This window comes from Rhinopithecus roxellana, chromosome 10 (assembly GCF_007565055.1).
Source record: "Rhinopithecus roxellana isolate Shanxi Qingling chromosome 10, ASM756505v1, whole genome shotgun sequence".
NCBI lineage: Eukaryota > Metazoa > Chordata > Mammalia > Primates > Cercopithecidae > Rhinopithecus > Rhinopithecus roxellana.
Window position 1 is genome coordinate 60,854,601 of NC_044558.1, and position 16,078 is coordinate 60,870,678.

A 16,078-nucleotide genomic window follows, 5' to 3' on the forward strand; every position below is an offset into this window, starting at 1 on the left:
CACATCCAGCTAATATTTTGTATTTTTAGTAGAGACGGGGTTTCTCCATGTCAGTCAGGCTAGTCTGGAACTCATGATCTCAGGTGATCCTCCCGCCTCGGCCTCCCAGAGTGCTAGGATTACAGGCATGAGCCACCGCGCCCAGCCCTAAAATTTTATCCTTAAGAGATACAACTTTTACAGATTTAGACTTTATGGTGCAGAGAAATGGTGTCAGGTCTTTGATCAGATCTGGTGTTCCTGGTAGTAACTATCAGTTTCTCAGAGATTACATTAGAGATATTCTCTTTTTATCAGTGATTTAACAGAAATAAGCTGACCCTGAAATAATCATGTACACTAGAACTGCTTTTCTGGTTTATTTTCCATGCTGGAGATCATTTTGTTTCCAAGCCAGCCTCCTAAAACATGAAAAGAGCTAACATTTATTTAATTTCTTTGGGCCTCAGTTTCTTCAACTGAATATTATTCAGTAATACACCTCCATAAAGTGAGACAGTAATACTTCTGAGTGTGTTACTATGGAGATTAAATAAGTTATATATGCAAAACAATTAAGACAGTATCTGACATGTGGTAAATGGTCAATAAATGTTAGGTATCTTTTTTTTGTTTTTTTTTTTTTTTTGAGACGGAGTCTCACTCAGTCGCCCAGGCTGGAGTGCAGTGACGCGATCTCGGCTCAGTGCAAGCTCCGCCTCCCGGGTTCACGCCATTCTCCTGCCTCAGCCTCCTGAGTAGCTGGGACTACAGGCACCCACCACCAAGCCCGGCTAATTTTTTTTATTTTTAGTAGAGACGGGGTTTCACCATGTTAGCCAGGATGGTCTTGATCTCATGACCTCGTGATCCGCCCGCCTCGGCCTCCCAAAGTGCTGAGATTACAGGCGTGAGCCACCATGCCCGGCCAATGTTAGGTATCTTTATTACCACCACTGCTATCATTATTTATTAAGTACTTATTTTAGCAGTGTACTAAGAGAACATTTTAATGATGATGAAACTAAGGCTTAGAGTAATTTTCCTCATGTTACCTAGTAAGTGTGTAGTAGACTCAATATGTAGACCTGAGCCCAAAGGAGCCTTGGGCAGAGTTGGCATAGATGTGGAACAGGCTGGAGCATCTGGCCCAGCCTTTAATAATCCTAGTTTCAAGGCTCTTAAAGGATAAGACTGGTCCAGAGAGCCCCTAAATACCGGGAAGATGTGGTTTGTAATATGTCATTAGAACATGGACATTACGGTCTGTGGGATTGTTTCAAATCCTAGTTCTATCAGTTATTAGCTATGTGAACTTTTCTAGAGCCTTAATTTCTTCCTCTGTAAACGAAGAATAATAAATATTTGCTGGCCAGGTGTGGTGGCTCATGCCTATAATCCCAGCACTTCGGGAGGCCGAGGTGGGAGGATTGCTTGAGCCCAGGAGTTTGAGACCAGCCTGGGCAACATAGCAAGACCATGTCTCTTACAATAATAATAATAATAACACCTTCATGACAGTGTAAGAATTAAGCGAATAAGATCAAATGGAATGAGATAACATGTAAAGCACCTGGCATATGGCTAGTACTCAATAACCAATCCTCAGGCTTATGCTCAAGGGGTTCAAACTTGTACCTGATTCTGACATTATCTGTCTAGATGGTGAGCAGTTAGGGTCTGGGTCTGCAAAAATTAATGTGTTTGGACTCCATATGAGAGGTTCAGATTCCACAGGTGATCCTGATACTCAGAGTGCCACCCTTATCTGAAAGCACTAGACTGGGTGGTGGAGGGTAACAGCAGTGATCCTCTCTCAATGCCTGGGCTGTCAGTGTCAGTCAGGCTTTTTACAAGGCTGTGCTCTGCTTAGAATATTAATGAGCAGTCAGGGGTGGGTGTCCTGCAAAAAGGAACTCCACAGAAATGAGGCTCTCGTCTGTATAGTCAAGCAGCATTTTTGTTTGGAAAGAATATTAATGAGATCTGGATAAGAATCAGACACCAGGAAAGGACAGCTGTTGTGAGAGGCAAATCCAATTGTACAAGGAGTTACACATAATATTCAGAAAGTCCTTGTGTAATTTTAAAAAAAGTAATTAAGTTGTAGAGATAATAAACAATTTATAAATGACGTTTAAAAAAATAAATATGGCCGAGCACGGTGGCTTACACCTGTAACCCCAGCAGTTAGGGAGGCAGAGGTGAGAGATAGCTTGAGGCCAGGAGTTTGAGGCCAGCCTGGGCAACATACTGAGACCTTGTTCTTCACAAAAGAAAAAATAGGCGGGCTGGGTGTGGTGGCTCCTGCTGTAATCCCAGCACTTTGGGAGGCCGAGGCAGGCAGATCACAAGGTCAAGAGATCAAGACCATCCTGGCCAACATGGTGAAACCCTATCTCTACTAAAAATACAAAAAGGAGCTGGGCATGATACCTGTAATCCCAACTACTCAGGAGGCTGAAGCAGGAGAATTGCTTGAACCCAGGAAGCGGAGGTTGCAGTGAGCCAAAATTGTACCACTGCACTCCAGCCTGGCGACAGAGCGAGACTCCATCTCAAAAAAAAAAAAAAAAAAAAAAAAGTAAATGTGGCTGGGGGGCACAGTGATTTTCACACCTGTAATCATCCCAGAACTTTGGGAGGCTGAGGCAGGCGGATCATCTGAGGTCAGGAGTTCGAGACCAACCTGGCCAACATGGTAAAACCCTCTCTCTAAAAAAAATACAAAAATTAGCTGGGCGTGGTGGCGCACATCTGTAATCCCAGCTATTCAGGAAGCTAAGGGAGGAGAATCACTGGAACCCAGGAGGCAGAGGCTGCAGTGAGCCGAGATCACACCACTGCATTCCAGCCTAGGTGACAGAGTGAGATTCTGTCTCAGAATAAAAAAAAGTAAATGTATTGAGCGGCCAACACATATTTGAAAATATGTTCAACCTCACTCATGATTAAAGGAGTGAAAACTGAAACAATAATGTACCATTTTCACACATCTTCTATCAGATTGGAAAAAATAAAAATAATGCTTATTACTGATAAGAATGTGGAGAAAGATTCAAATATAAATGGATGTGACTTTTTTGAGGGAAATCTGAGAATATCTGTTTAAAAGTTTAATGCATAGGCCTTTTAAACTAGAAATGCTCCTTCTAGGAATTTATGCCGTAGATGCATCCCACCCCAGGTAGGCAGTAGTACAAGCATGTACGTTGCATTCTTATTCCTAACAATGAAGAAGCAAAAGTAACCTACATGTTCATCCCCAGGGGCCTTGTTAAATAGGTTTTCAACTATTACAGAATGAAATATTATGAGGTTCTGAAAGGTTGAGATAGATCTGTATGCCTCGAGATGGGAAGATGTCCAAGAGGAAAGAAATAATTGCTGAACAGCACATTAACATGAAACCATCGTATTTCTAAAACATGTTTGTATTTACGCGTGTTGTGTGTCAATTTCTCCGTGCCTCAGTTTTCTCATCTGTAAAATAGGCATTGTGATGGTACCTACCTCATGACTTGTTGCAAGGGTAAACTGAGATAACATATGTAGAGTGCTTAGTACAGTGACTGACACATAGTGCTATCTGGTGGCAATTATTATTATTGTATAGGTAATATCAGAAAGTTTATACTCCAGACTTTGACAGAGGTTACCTTTGAGAAGTAGAATTGGTTTGGGGGAAGGGCAGACAAGAGCTGGCAGGGACTTCTTCTTACATTGTGTATTTCCATATAATTGTTTATATGGAGCAGGCCCATCTTTGACCAGTCACTGACCAAGGAGCCTAGACAGTGAAGGAAGTGGCAGCTCTGGTTCAGTGGGCTTGTTGAGACCTGCGGAAGAAGGTTCCCAACGGGAAGGAGGAGGGTAAGGAAGGATGGTGCTGTGTGGAGATGGGAAGGATGTTCGTGGATTCCACCATGGCTACTGAAGTTTTTTTTTGAAAAGCACCTGACCTAATTAAAGATTTTAAAAACTTGCATTGTACAAGAACCTTACAAAGGCCAGCATGTATTTGGACTTATCCTTTTTATAATTCACTAAGTTATATTTATGTGAAAAAAGTGATTTGTGTTTAATTTGACTTTTGAATAAAAACTACAGTAAATAATTGGTCAAAGTGCTCAAAACATTTAAAAAATGGGTAGTTTTTCCAATAATTATGAAATAAAAATGTTGATATTTTAAAGAAACAATTTCTCTTCAACTAATGTTACCACTTCCATTATATAGTGATGAGCAAAAATTTTTTTTTTTTTTTTTGAGACGGAATTTTGTTCTTATTGCCCAGGCTGGAGTGCAATGGCATGATCTTGGCTCACTGCAACCTCTTCCTTCCCAGTTCAAGCGATTTTCCTGCCTCAGCCTCCCAAGTAGCTAGGATTACTGGCATGCGCCACCACACCCAGCTAATTTTATATTTTTAGTAGAGATGGGGTTTCTCCATGTTAGTCAGACTGGTCTCGAACTCCTGACCTCAGGTGATCCACCCGCCTTGGCCTCCCAAAGTGCTGGGATTACAGGCATGAGCCACCGCCATGACCAGCAATGTTTTAAATAATGAGAGCAACTTTCAAGCTAAAAAGTCAAACAGCTGAAGCAAATGTAACTTTTTTTTTTTTTTATTTTGAGACTGCTCTCACTCTGCTGCCCAGGCTGGAATGCAGTAGCACCATCACAGCTCACTGCAGCCTCCATCTCCTGGGCTCAGGCAATCTTCCCACTTCAGCCCGTCAAGTAGCTGGAACCACAGGCACCCACCACCACACCTGGCTAATTATTAAAATTTTTTATAGAGGTGGAGTCTTACCATCATGCCCAGGCTGATTTTGAACTCTGGGCTCAAGTGATCCTCCCACCTCAGCCTCCCAAAGTGTTGGGATTAACAGGTGTGAGCCACTGTGCCTGGCCATGAATTATTTTTAATCACGGCCTTATTGACATAAACCTTCTTAAGTCAATATGACACATAAAATAAGCTAAACCCATGAGTTCTATTAACTGAACCTTTAGAATAATGTTTATTGAATGTGGCTTAGACTCTGAAGCATGCGAAGACTGACAAGATTTGCCTCTGACCTCAAGCAATGTGCCGGGCACTGTTTTACATTTACTGTCTCCTTTAGTTTAAAACAACCCTGTAAGGCAGATTTATCATTTTCCTTTTGCATAGAAGGAAAGTAAAGTACAGAGAGGTTGCCATGCATCTGGTAAGCACTGGAATGGGAATTGGAACCAGCTGGTGTTTCCATTCTACTGCCCTGCCTCCAGAGAGTCATGGGGTAAGGGTGGGCAAGGTGAGCCCTGTGGGGGGCCGCATGAGAATTCTCAGGGACCTCAGTGATCATCTGTCATCTAGTCTAATGACTTTCAAGCCATCATTTAAAAATTATAAAGTTTTATTGAAAAATTATTTATATACCATACAATTCACCTAAAGTGTGCAGTTCAGTGGTTTTAATATGGTCACACAGTTGTGCAGCCATCACCATAATCAATTTTACAACATTTTATCACCTTCCAGAGAAAACTCATACCCATCAGCAGTCAGTTCCTTGTCTTCCTACTGCCAGTCCCAGGCAACCACTAATTCTCTTTCTGTCTCTATAGATTTGCCTGTTCTGGACCTTTCATATAAATGGAATCATACAGTAAATGGTCTTTCGTGACTGGCTCCTGTCACTTAGCTTAATATTTTCAAGGTTCATCCATGTTGTAGCATGTGTCAGTACTACATTACTCTTTATAACCGAATAATATTCCCTTGTATCAGTATACCACATTTTGTTCATCCTTTCATCAGTTGACGAACATTTGTGTACAAGTTTCTGTGTGGACATGTGTTGTCATTTCTCTTGAGTATGTATATACACACACATAGGAATGGAATTGCTGGATCCCATGGTAACTCTGTGTTTAATGTTTTGAGGAACCACCAGACTGTTTTCCAAAGTGGCTGCACCATTTTACGTTTCTACTAGCAGTGTATAACGGTTCCAGTTTCTCCACATCCATGCTGACACTTGTCAAACTATATTTTTACTATACCCCACAATAAGAAATATTTTACGTTCCTATTCAGTTTATACACATACAAATAACTGAAACAAAAACTTCAAAAAAAAATCTACCTGTACTATGTCTGATGCACTTTAACATTTTCAGTTGCATTCTGTTCTTTTTCATCAAAACAAACACGTTGGTTCTGATCGCTAAAGTTGCTTTCACAACTCACTAATTGTGACCTGCAGCTAGAAAAGCACTAGGCTATTTTAACCCCTTCATTTTGCACAGGAAGAAAGAAAGACCCAGAGAAGTGGCTTGTTCATGGTCATACCACTAATTAGTGGCAGATTCAAGATGAGAGCACAAGCCTGTTGGCTGCCTACTTTAACTTTGGGCAATTCATATTATACTTGACCTCTTATTCAGTAGATAAAAATAAAAGATTTTTTATTTTTTAACCTTCTTATCTTTCTCAAGCAGCATTTTAAATTCAGCAACAAACCTGGCTAGAGAAAAAAAAGAATGAGAATAACTCAATTTTATTATCATGAGTCATTGCTTTAATACAATGATTTTGTGCCATCTGGACAGAGAAGTACTAGGTGAACCTAGATGATGGGCATCAAATTAGGCAGATTGAATTAATCAGTACAGTGTCTCAGATTCATTTTTGTCCGAACTTCTGTGTACTTTTAAAGAGCAGCCATTTTCCTTACACTGTCAAATTTGAATGGCAACATAAAATTGAAGTGGGCAATATAAAAATATTTTCTGTTGTTGTCTTTCCATTTTTCTTAGAATACATGTAGGTCTTAAACCCTTTACTTATTTATTTTTGAGTCAGAATCTTGCTCTCTTGCCCAGGCTGGAGTACAATGGTGTGATCATGGCTCACTGCAGCCTCGACCTCCTGGGCTCAAGTAATCCTCCTGTTTCAGCCAAGTAGCTAGGATCACAGGCATGCACCACCATACCCAGCTAATTTTTATTTTATTTTATTTTACTTTATTTTATTTTTTGACAGAGAACAGGTCTTGCCATGTTGCCTAGGCTGGTCTGGAACTTCTGGCCTCAAGCAGTCCTCTCTCCTCAGCCTCCCAAAGTGCTAAGATTACAGGCATGAGCCACTGTGTCCTGCCTTAAACCCTTTAATTCAGTGTTTTCCAGCATTTGATGAGGGAACCTCTGACACTAGAGTTACTTCGAGGTACTTATTAAAATGTGGGTTTTTTGAGCCTTTCTCCAGACCTAATGAATCAGAATCATGGGATGGGACCTGAAAATCAGTATTGTATACACGTTTCCTAAGTGATTCTATGTACGCTCAAATTTGTAACCAACTGAATTTAGTGTTTTTCCCCCTTTATTTCTCATCTTCCTTTTGGTTTCTAAAATTACTATTTGATTTTGTTACCTGTAGAGCCAAATAGTTATTCATTAGCATTTATAAGAAAACACCTAAATTATCTCAGTAGAGGGAGTTAACTAAAACAATATTGATGGGGTTCAGTTTTATTCTACCTTAGTAGAATACTGGAGACCATTTTTTTGATGGCTATCTCCACTGGTTTCCCATACCTTGGAAAGATTTATTTTGGAATAAACATATACAACCTACTCTATTGTTTGATTTCTTTTCCCCAAAAACACTAGTCTCTAAAAATAGCTGAATCCAAAAATTATTTCAGATCCCTGGGATCCCTCTCTTCATTAACAAATACTTGAGTGCCCACCATGTGTCAGGCACTGTTCTGGGAGTTAAAATACAGTGTGATTTTTAAAAATTACAGTGTGGGACAGGCACAGTGGCTCACACCTGTAATCCCAACACTTTGGGAGGTTGAGCTTGAAGGATTGCTTGAGCCCAGGAGTTCGAGGCTGCAATAATTATGATCACACCACTGCACTCCAGCCTGGGAGACAAGAGTGAGACTTTGTCTCAGAAAAAAAAAATTAACAATCTGATCAGGTAGGGATAGGTCTAATACTTTGAGAACTTACAAGGAACCTTTTAGCCCAAGCTTGAGGGGTCAGGGAAGGTATCTGGAACAAAGTGTCCCCCAAGCTGGGACCTATAGCAGAAGGCCAGGGAGGCTCAAGCATTTTCAGACAGAGGGTAGTAGTGTGCTCAGAGAATGGCTTGTATCAAGAGATAACTTGAGCCTACCTAAAGATGTGAGGAGGCCGGGCGCGGTGGCTCAAGCCTGTAATCCCAGCACTTTGGGAGGCCGAGACGGGCGGATCACGAGGTCAGGAGTTTGAGACCATCCTGGCTAACACGGTGAAACCCCGTCTCTACTAAAACATACAAAAAAAGCTAGCCGGGCGAGGTGGCTGGCGCCTGTAGTCCCAGCTACTCGGGAGGCTGAGGCAGGAGAATGGCGTAAACCCGGGAGGCGGAGCTTGCCGTGAGCTGAGATCCGGCCACTGCACTCAAGCCTGGGCGACAGAGCAAGACTCCGTCTCAAAAAAAAAAAATACAAAAAACTAGCCGGGCGTGGTGGCGGGCGCCTGTAGTCCCAGCTACTCGGGAGGCTGAGGCAGGAGAATGGCCTAAACCCGGGAGGCGGAGCTTGCAGTGAGCTGAGATCCGGCCACTGCACTCCAGCCTGGGCGACAGAGCGAGACTCCGTCTCAAAAAAAAAAAAAAAAAACAGATATGAGGAAAAGCTTGTGCAAAGTCCATATGTGCAAAGCTTTGTCCAATTTTATTCAAGATGTATTTATAGAGTTCCTTCTGTTTAGAAAGCAATATACTAGATGTCAGAAAGGCAAAAGACAAAGCAAGGAAAGGGCTAAAATAGCATTTATTGATATGTAAATAAGTAAATAAATGACTTCTTAAGCTCTTATTGGGTGCTAGGTAGAGTTGTACATACTTGACACTTAAGAACTTGTTTAATTCTTTCCGCAATGAAGTAGTTTCTTTTATCCTCAATTTATAGATGAGGAAACTCAGTTTAACAACTTGCCCAAGATCACTCAGCTAGTTAGTGGTGGGAGATCTCAACAGCTAGATTCTAATCCATGCCCCATCCTCTTAGCCTCTTGCTATTTTCTTTCCACTATGTGTCCCTGTGTAGGGATTTTATATAGAATTTTTGACTAGCTAAGGTAGGTGATGGTATATGCCTCAGAGAAGTAAAGAAATTTGCACATGTCACCACAATTAGAGGCCCAGTGAGAGCCTGTAAGTTCTCTTTTTAACTTCAAACTTCATTTACATTTTGTTATACTATGTTTTGTGTTATTTGAAGTAAGCAAAAATTCATTTACCAATTCTTTGGGGAAAAATGATTTGTAATTAAATGAACTTAATTTGAGGAGTAGAGGTTAAGAAAGGATAATACATATGATTCGGGTTATGTTATGTTGCATATCGGACATATGAAACTATCCCGCATGGAGTAGAAATTCTAGGACTGGGCTGGGCACGGTGGCTCATGCCTGTAATCCCAGCACTTTGGGAGGCCAAAGCAGGTGGCTCACTAGAGGTCAGGAGTTCGAGACCAGCCTGGCCAACATGGTGAAACCTCATCTCCACTAAAAATACAAAAACTCATTACAGGTGGTGAGCACCTGTAATCCCAGCTACTCAGGAGGCTGAGGCAGGAGAATCACTTGAACCCGGGAGGTGGAGGTTGCAGTGAGCCAAGATTGCGCCATTGCACTCCAGTCTGGGCAACAAGAGTGAAACTCCGTCTAAAACAAATAAAAAATTAAAAAAATAAATAAACTCTAGGAGTGGAAGTCAGGAAAGTTAGGCCTTAGGATCCAGCTTTGGGAATCATGTGGAATAAGTGACTTTTGATGAGTTGAGCGTAAGTGAGCTCACTCACAGATGGGAAACTGACCCTTTATAGATTGCTGGGAGTAAGAGTGGAGGTAGGAAAAGAGGATTCTGCAAGACAAGAAAAAACTGGAATTGCTTCTCAATTACACAACCTCATTTGTGTTGCTCTTGCTCTGAGTCTTAGTGTTTTTGAAGGCACAAAATATCCTTAAAAGGAGATAAAAAGATTAACTATTATTGAAGTGAGTCTGTCCTGATGTAAACATTTACATTCTTGTTGACCCCTGGGAATTTGGTCAATGTTACAATTGTCCTATTGTCTAGATTCATGTTTCTACACATACCTGAAGCTCTTCCAAGAACAGTAGCAGTGATTATTCTAACATGCCTGCAGACTTGTCTATCTTCATGTTTCTGAATAATAGAGTAGTGAACTTTTTATGTATAATATTTGATGTTGTTTAGTGATTCCAGTTTTTTATATTGTGAGTTTATATGAGAGTTTGAATAAGCTAAAATTACTGGGTAATTCACAGTTCTGAAAAATATATGCTTTCTCATCACTAGTCTTGGGACTCCAGGATAAGCATTCAGTTTCTGTATTAATTGTGTTTCAGATAAAATTTAAAGCTATGTGTAATTTTATGGAAGGCATATTTATAGAGTTCTTTCTATTTAGAAAGCAATGTATTAAATACTAGATGTCAGAAGAGTAAAAGACAAAGTAGATCTGTCCTCTGACTTCAAGTATCTTGCTATTGAGTAGGAATTATAAAATTATTATAAGGCAGGGGAAGTGACTTATGCTGATTAGGAATAGGGCTAGGGCAGTTTGGAAAAGGGCTATGTGTGGTCTTTCACTTGAGTCTTTTAAGGTGAATAGGTTGAGTAGGGGATAACATTTAAATGGAGTGAAAAAAATATATGGTGTATCATGGGAGGAGAAGCTGGTTATTGCGTAATTTTAGAGATTCTAGATCTCTTTTCAGAAATCAAAGTTCTGTGGGGTTAGGCTTTTTACTATCAGAGAAAGAAGTTACAAATAAGCCAAGAGGGAATACTAGACTGAACCTTGTGATGCTGGATTGGAGTCAGAAGTGTCAGGATGAATTTATAGTTTATAAAATATGTATAGGGCCAGGCACGGTGACTCATACCTGTAATCCCAGCACTTTGGGAGGCTGAGGTGGGTAGACAACGAGGTCAAGAGATTGAGACCATCCTGGCCAACATGGTGAAACCTTGTCTGTACTAAAAATACAAAAATTAGTCGGGTGTGGTGGTGCATGCCTGTAGTCCCAGCTACTCAGAAGGCTGAGGCAGGAGAATCGCTTGAACCCGGGAGGTGGAGGTTGCAGTGAGCCGAGATCGTACCACTGCACTCCAGCCTGGCGACAGAGTGAGACTCCGCCTCAGGAAAAAAAAAAAAAAGTATAGATAGATATAGAGCTAAACAAAGAAATGTGTGCGTATAGGCCAAGTGCAGTGGCTCACACCTATAATCCCAGCACTTTGGGAGGCTGAGGTGTGAGGATCACTTGGGCCCAGGAGTTTGACACAAGCCTGGACAATATGGTGAGACTCTGTCTCTACAAAAAAGTTTAAAATATTAGCCAGGCGTGGTGGCATGTGTCTAGTCCAAGCTACTCGGCAGGCTGAGGTGGGAGGATAATTTGTGCTCAGGAGGTGGGTTGCAGTGAGCAGTGATTGCACCACTGCAGTCCAGCCTGGGTGACAGTGGATTCTGTCACACACACACACACACAAAGTGTGTATACATGGGTCAGTATACACACATATAATTCTTGGTTTTGTCCACTAAGAGAGCCTGGAAGCAGTGACATCTCAGTGGCAATGAGCATAACTAGTAGTGTCCAGATGTTAACTTCTCCCATAAAAGAAAACAGGGCTCCTTGGGGAAGTAGTTGATTCCAGAGCTGAGGCATGGTAAATACAAGATGAGCCTGGAACATCTTGTAGTGCTAGAAAGTAAGGACGTGCTAAAAACAAAACAAACAAAAAACAGGGCAAGTTGAGAGAACACAGGAGCCAAGCTGAAAAACTCCAAATGGCCAGAGCTGGAACAATTTGAGCAACAAAATAAGGATAGTGTTGGATTATAACACAGGGAATAAAATAACTATCTATGAAACCATACTGGTATAAATAAATGGTTGGGCTGGACGTGGTGGCTCGTGCCTGTAATCCTAGCACTTTGGGGTGGCCGAAGCAGGAAGATCATCTTGTGGCATACTGCCAAGGTTACTACTTGAGATCATCGCTATGACAGTTACTACTGTTACTACTTGAGACCGTCATTATGAGACTGAACTAAGCAGAAATGAAAACTTAAAACAAAAGTAACTATTTTTAAGGAAGGGGCCAGAGGAAGAAAAAGAGAGTTCCCTGTTTCTAGTGAGCAAAGGCAGCCCACTGAGCTTCTACAGCCCTTCGTATTTATTTGTAGAAAGAGCAGGGAGGAGGAGGTAATGATTGGTCAACTGCTTAATTGATCACAGGTTTATATTACTGTTAACAGGCATCAATTATGCCTAATCACAAGAAACACTGCCGTGGTGACTGCCCTCAGCATTCCTTCTGGGTGGCAGATGCAGTTTGTCAGTTTGCTAACATTCTGCATTCATGAGAACAGTTTGCTGTTTACTCATATAGCCTCCAGTGGTATACTGAGTTGATCACGACCCTCACTCTTTCCGCCTTCAACATCATCTGAGCTCAGGAATTTGAGACCAGCCTGGACAACATAGGGAGACTTCATCTCTATTATAATAAAAATAATAATAAGTAAATGGTTGAATAAATGAGGGAGAACAAATCTTCCTTATAGAAGAATTTCAATTAATCAATGCAGAAAGGATGAGAGTAACAGAAAATCACCATTAGAATACCAGTAATAATTGCCATAAGCAGGACCCACCCATGAGTGCTAAAATTAATGGGAAAAAGTTTAAGGAGAAGCAGAGTCAAAGTTCTCCCTCACAATATTTATGAATTACAAAGGGAAAACAAATAATAACTTTACAGAGGAGAAACTGATATACCACGTTAACCATGTGATCAAGGCTAATGTCATGAGTAATAAGACATCACATCAACATCATGTACCCTTTGATATGATGCACTGTGAAGGGCACATCAGCTCTGGATTATTCTTTTCAAACATTTATAATCTCAATCTAATCCGAGAAAACATCATGTTTTTCAAAAAAACTTTTTGTTTTTTGAGTATTGCAAGATTTTCCAGGCTGATCTTGTATTTGCCCTTCCCCAGCTCTGGAATCAACCACTTCTCCAAGGAGTCTTGATTCTATTTTATTGGAGAACCAAGAAACCCAAATTGAGGAACATTCTACATAATATCTGACCAATAGTTTCAACAATATCAAGCTCATGAAAGACAAGGAAAAGCAGAGTAACTGTCATAGATTGGGGGAGACTTAGGAAGACACGACAACTAAATGCAGTGTATGATCCTGAAACAGAAACAAGACGTTAATGAAAAAACTGGTGGAAATTCAATAAAGTCTATAGTTAATAGTATTGTACCAGTGCTCATTTCTTAGTTTTGCTAACTGTAGTATAGTAATATAAGATAAAGCTAGGTGAAATGTATATGGGAACTCTTGTACTATTTTTGCAAGTCTTATGTATGAAATTGTTTCAAAATAAAAGGTGAGTGCTCACTCAGTCATACATATACTGAAGTTGAAATGATACAGAGAAGATTAGCATGGTCCCTGTGTGAGGTTAACACACAAATTTGTGAAGCAGTCCATGTTTAAAAAAATAACGTTAAAAAAAAAAAAAGTTAAAGAACTATTAACTTCCAGCCAGGCGCGGTGGCTCACGCCTGTAATGCCAGCACTTTGGAAGGCTGAGGCGGGCAGATCACAAGGTCAGAAGTTGAAGACCAGTCTGACCAACATGGTGAAACCCCATCTCTACTAAAAATACAAAAAAAAATTAGCCGAGTGGTGGCACGTGCCTGTAATCCCAGCTACCCAGGAGGCTGAGGCAGGAGAATTGCTTGAACCTGGGAGGCGGAGGTTGCAGTGAGCCGAGATCACGCCACTGCACTCCAGCCTGGTGACAGAGCGAGACTCCGTCTAAAAATAAATAAATAACTATTAACTTCCAAAAAATGTTCAAGAATGTGAATTTAGTCACTATTTTTGTACAGAAATATAAACTTAGAAATAAATGTAATTTTCTGAAAAAAACATTATGTAGCAACATATTTCATGTTACTTTTATTTAAAATTCCCCTTTGCAACTTGAAGTATTTTAGGTTGTTTTTTTTTTTTTTCTTTTAATTGCTCCTTTTTACCTGATGACATTCAAATTGGGAAGAGTTGTTGGCAGAAAAACTTTAAAACTCTACAATCTATTTCTTTTTTTTTTTTTTTTTTTTTTTTTTTTTTTTTGAGACGGAGTCTCACTCTGTCGCCCAGGCTGGAGTGCAGTGGCCGGATCTCAGCTCACTGCAAGCTCCGCCTCCCGGGTTTACGCCATTCTCCTGCCTCAGCCTCCCGAGTAGCTGGGACTACAGGCGCCCGCCATCTCGCCCGGCTAAGTTTTTGTATTTTTTAAGTGGAGACGGGGTTTCACTGTGTTAGCCAGGATGGTCTCGACCTCCTGACCTTGTGATCCGCCCGCCTCGGCCTCCCAAAGTGCTGGGATTACAATCTATTTCTTAAAAATAATGTTTTTCTTTTCTTTTTTTGAGACGGAGTCTCGCTCAGTCGCCCAGGCTGGAGTGCAGTGGGGCAGTCTTGGCTCACTGCAAGCTCCGCCTCCCGGGTTCACGCCATTCTTCTGCCTCAGCCTCCCAAGTAGCTGAGACTACACGTGCCTGCCACCAAGCCCGACTAATTTTTTGTATTTTTAGTAGAGACGGGGTTTCACCGTGTTAGCCGGGATGGTCTCTATCTCCTGACCTCGTGATCCGCCTGCTTCGGCCTCCCAAAGTGCTGGGATTACAGGCGTGAGCCACCACACCTGGCCTTTTTCTTCTCTTCTCTTCTCTTTTCTTTCCTTTTCTTTTCTTTTTGTTTCTTTTTCTTTTTTTTTTTTTTTTGTGTGTGTCTTTTTTTTTTTGACAGGGTCTGGCTCTATAGTCCAGGTAGAGTACAGTGGTGTGGTCACAGCTCACTGCAACCTTAATCTCCAGGGCTCAAGTGATCCTCCCACCTCAGCCTCCTGAGTAGCTGGGACTACAGACACACCACCATGCCCAGATAGTTTGCTGTATTTTTTTTGTAGAGACAGAGTTTCACCATGTTGCTCAGGCTGGTCTCAAACTCCTGAGCTCATGTGATCTGCCTGCCTCGGCCTCCCAAAGTGCTGGGATTACAGGCATGAGCCACTACACCTGGCCCATTTTTTCTTCATAAGTGAGTTTGTAGTTTTTACTTTATTCTAATTTTCTGAGGCTATGTTCAGGAAGCCATACTTCTTGAATAAGTAACCATCTCAGGAGATAAAAAAGAGAGGCCACTGAGATCAGATATATAAGAACAGGATTTTATTAGTGGCTTGGGGAGGGCTGGTTGCAGGGCCAGCTCTGCAATTTATTTTTTGGTTTGGTTCGGTGTTTTTTTTTTTTTTTTTTTTGGTTTTGAGACAGAGTCTTGTGCTGTTGCCCAAGCTGGAGTGCAGTGACACAATCTTGGCTCACTGCAACCTCTGCCTCCGGGGTTCGAGAAATTCTTCTGCCTCACCCTCCCGAGTAGCTGGAATTACAGGCACGCACCACCACGCCTGGCTAATTTTTGTATTTTTGGTAGAGACAAGATTTTACCATGTTGGCCAGGCTGGCCTCAAACTCCTGAACTTAAGTGATCCACCCACCTAAGCCTCCCAAAGTGCTGGGATTACAGGCGTGAGCTGCCGCGCCCAGCTGTTTTTGTCCAAGCCTGGTTTCTGAGAGACAGTTCCCTTGGTCAGGAGAGTCTGTAAATGAATTTATTAGAATAGGTTTCCTGGAGCAGTTACTGGCCTCACCCTAAGCAATAGCTTGAGGAAGCAGATACCTGGGGCAGATTTCCCAGTGAGTCACTCTTCAACTTTTCAAGGACCTTTGTTAGAGAGATCTTTATCTCCAAGCCACAGCTCACCCTAGGACAGTTTAGTGGCCCATCTCAAGCTACCTGGTTTGATAAAAGAACATTGATCCTGGGAGTTAGAATTCTAGCTCTAATACTAACCACCTGGTGACTTTGGGAAAATGATTGAACCTTTATGTGTCTCGGTTTCCTCACTGTAAAAATGGGG

The 16,078-nt window shown here is 41.4% G+C and overlaps 1 protein-coding gene and 1 non-coding gene across 4 annotated transcripts in view; both read left to right on the top strand.

Moving 5' to 3' along the window:
* LIMA1 (LIM domain and actin binding 1) overlaps positions 1-16,078 on the top strand; it is a 103,211-nt gene that overhangs the window by 12,180 nt on the left and 74,953 nt on the right. The window lies entirely within an intron of this gene.
* LOC115900125 lies at positions 13,480-13,587 on the top strand. The gene has a single exon (XR_004059805.1). It is a non-coding gene; the product is annotated as a U6 spliceosomal RNA (small nuclear RNA).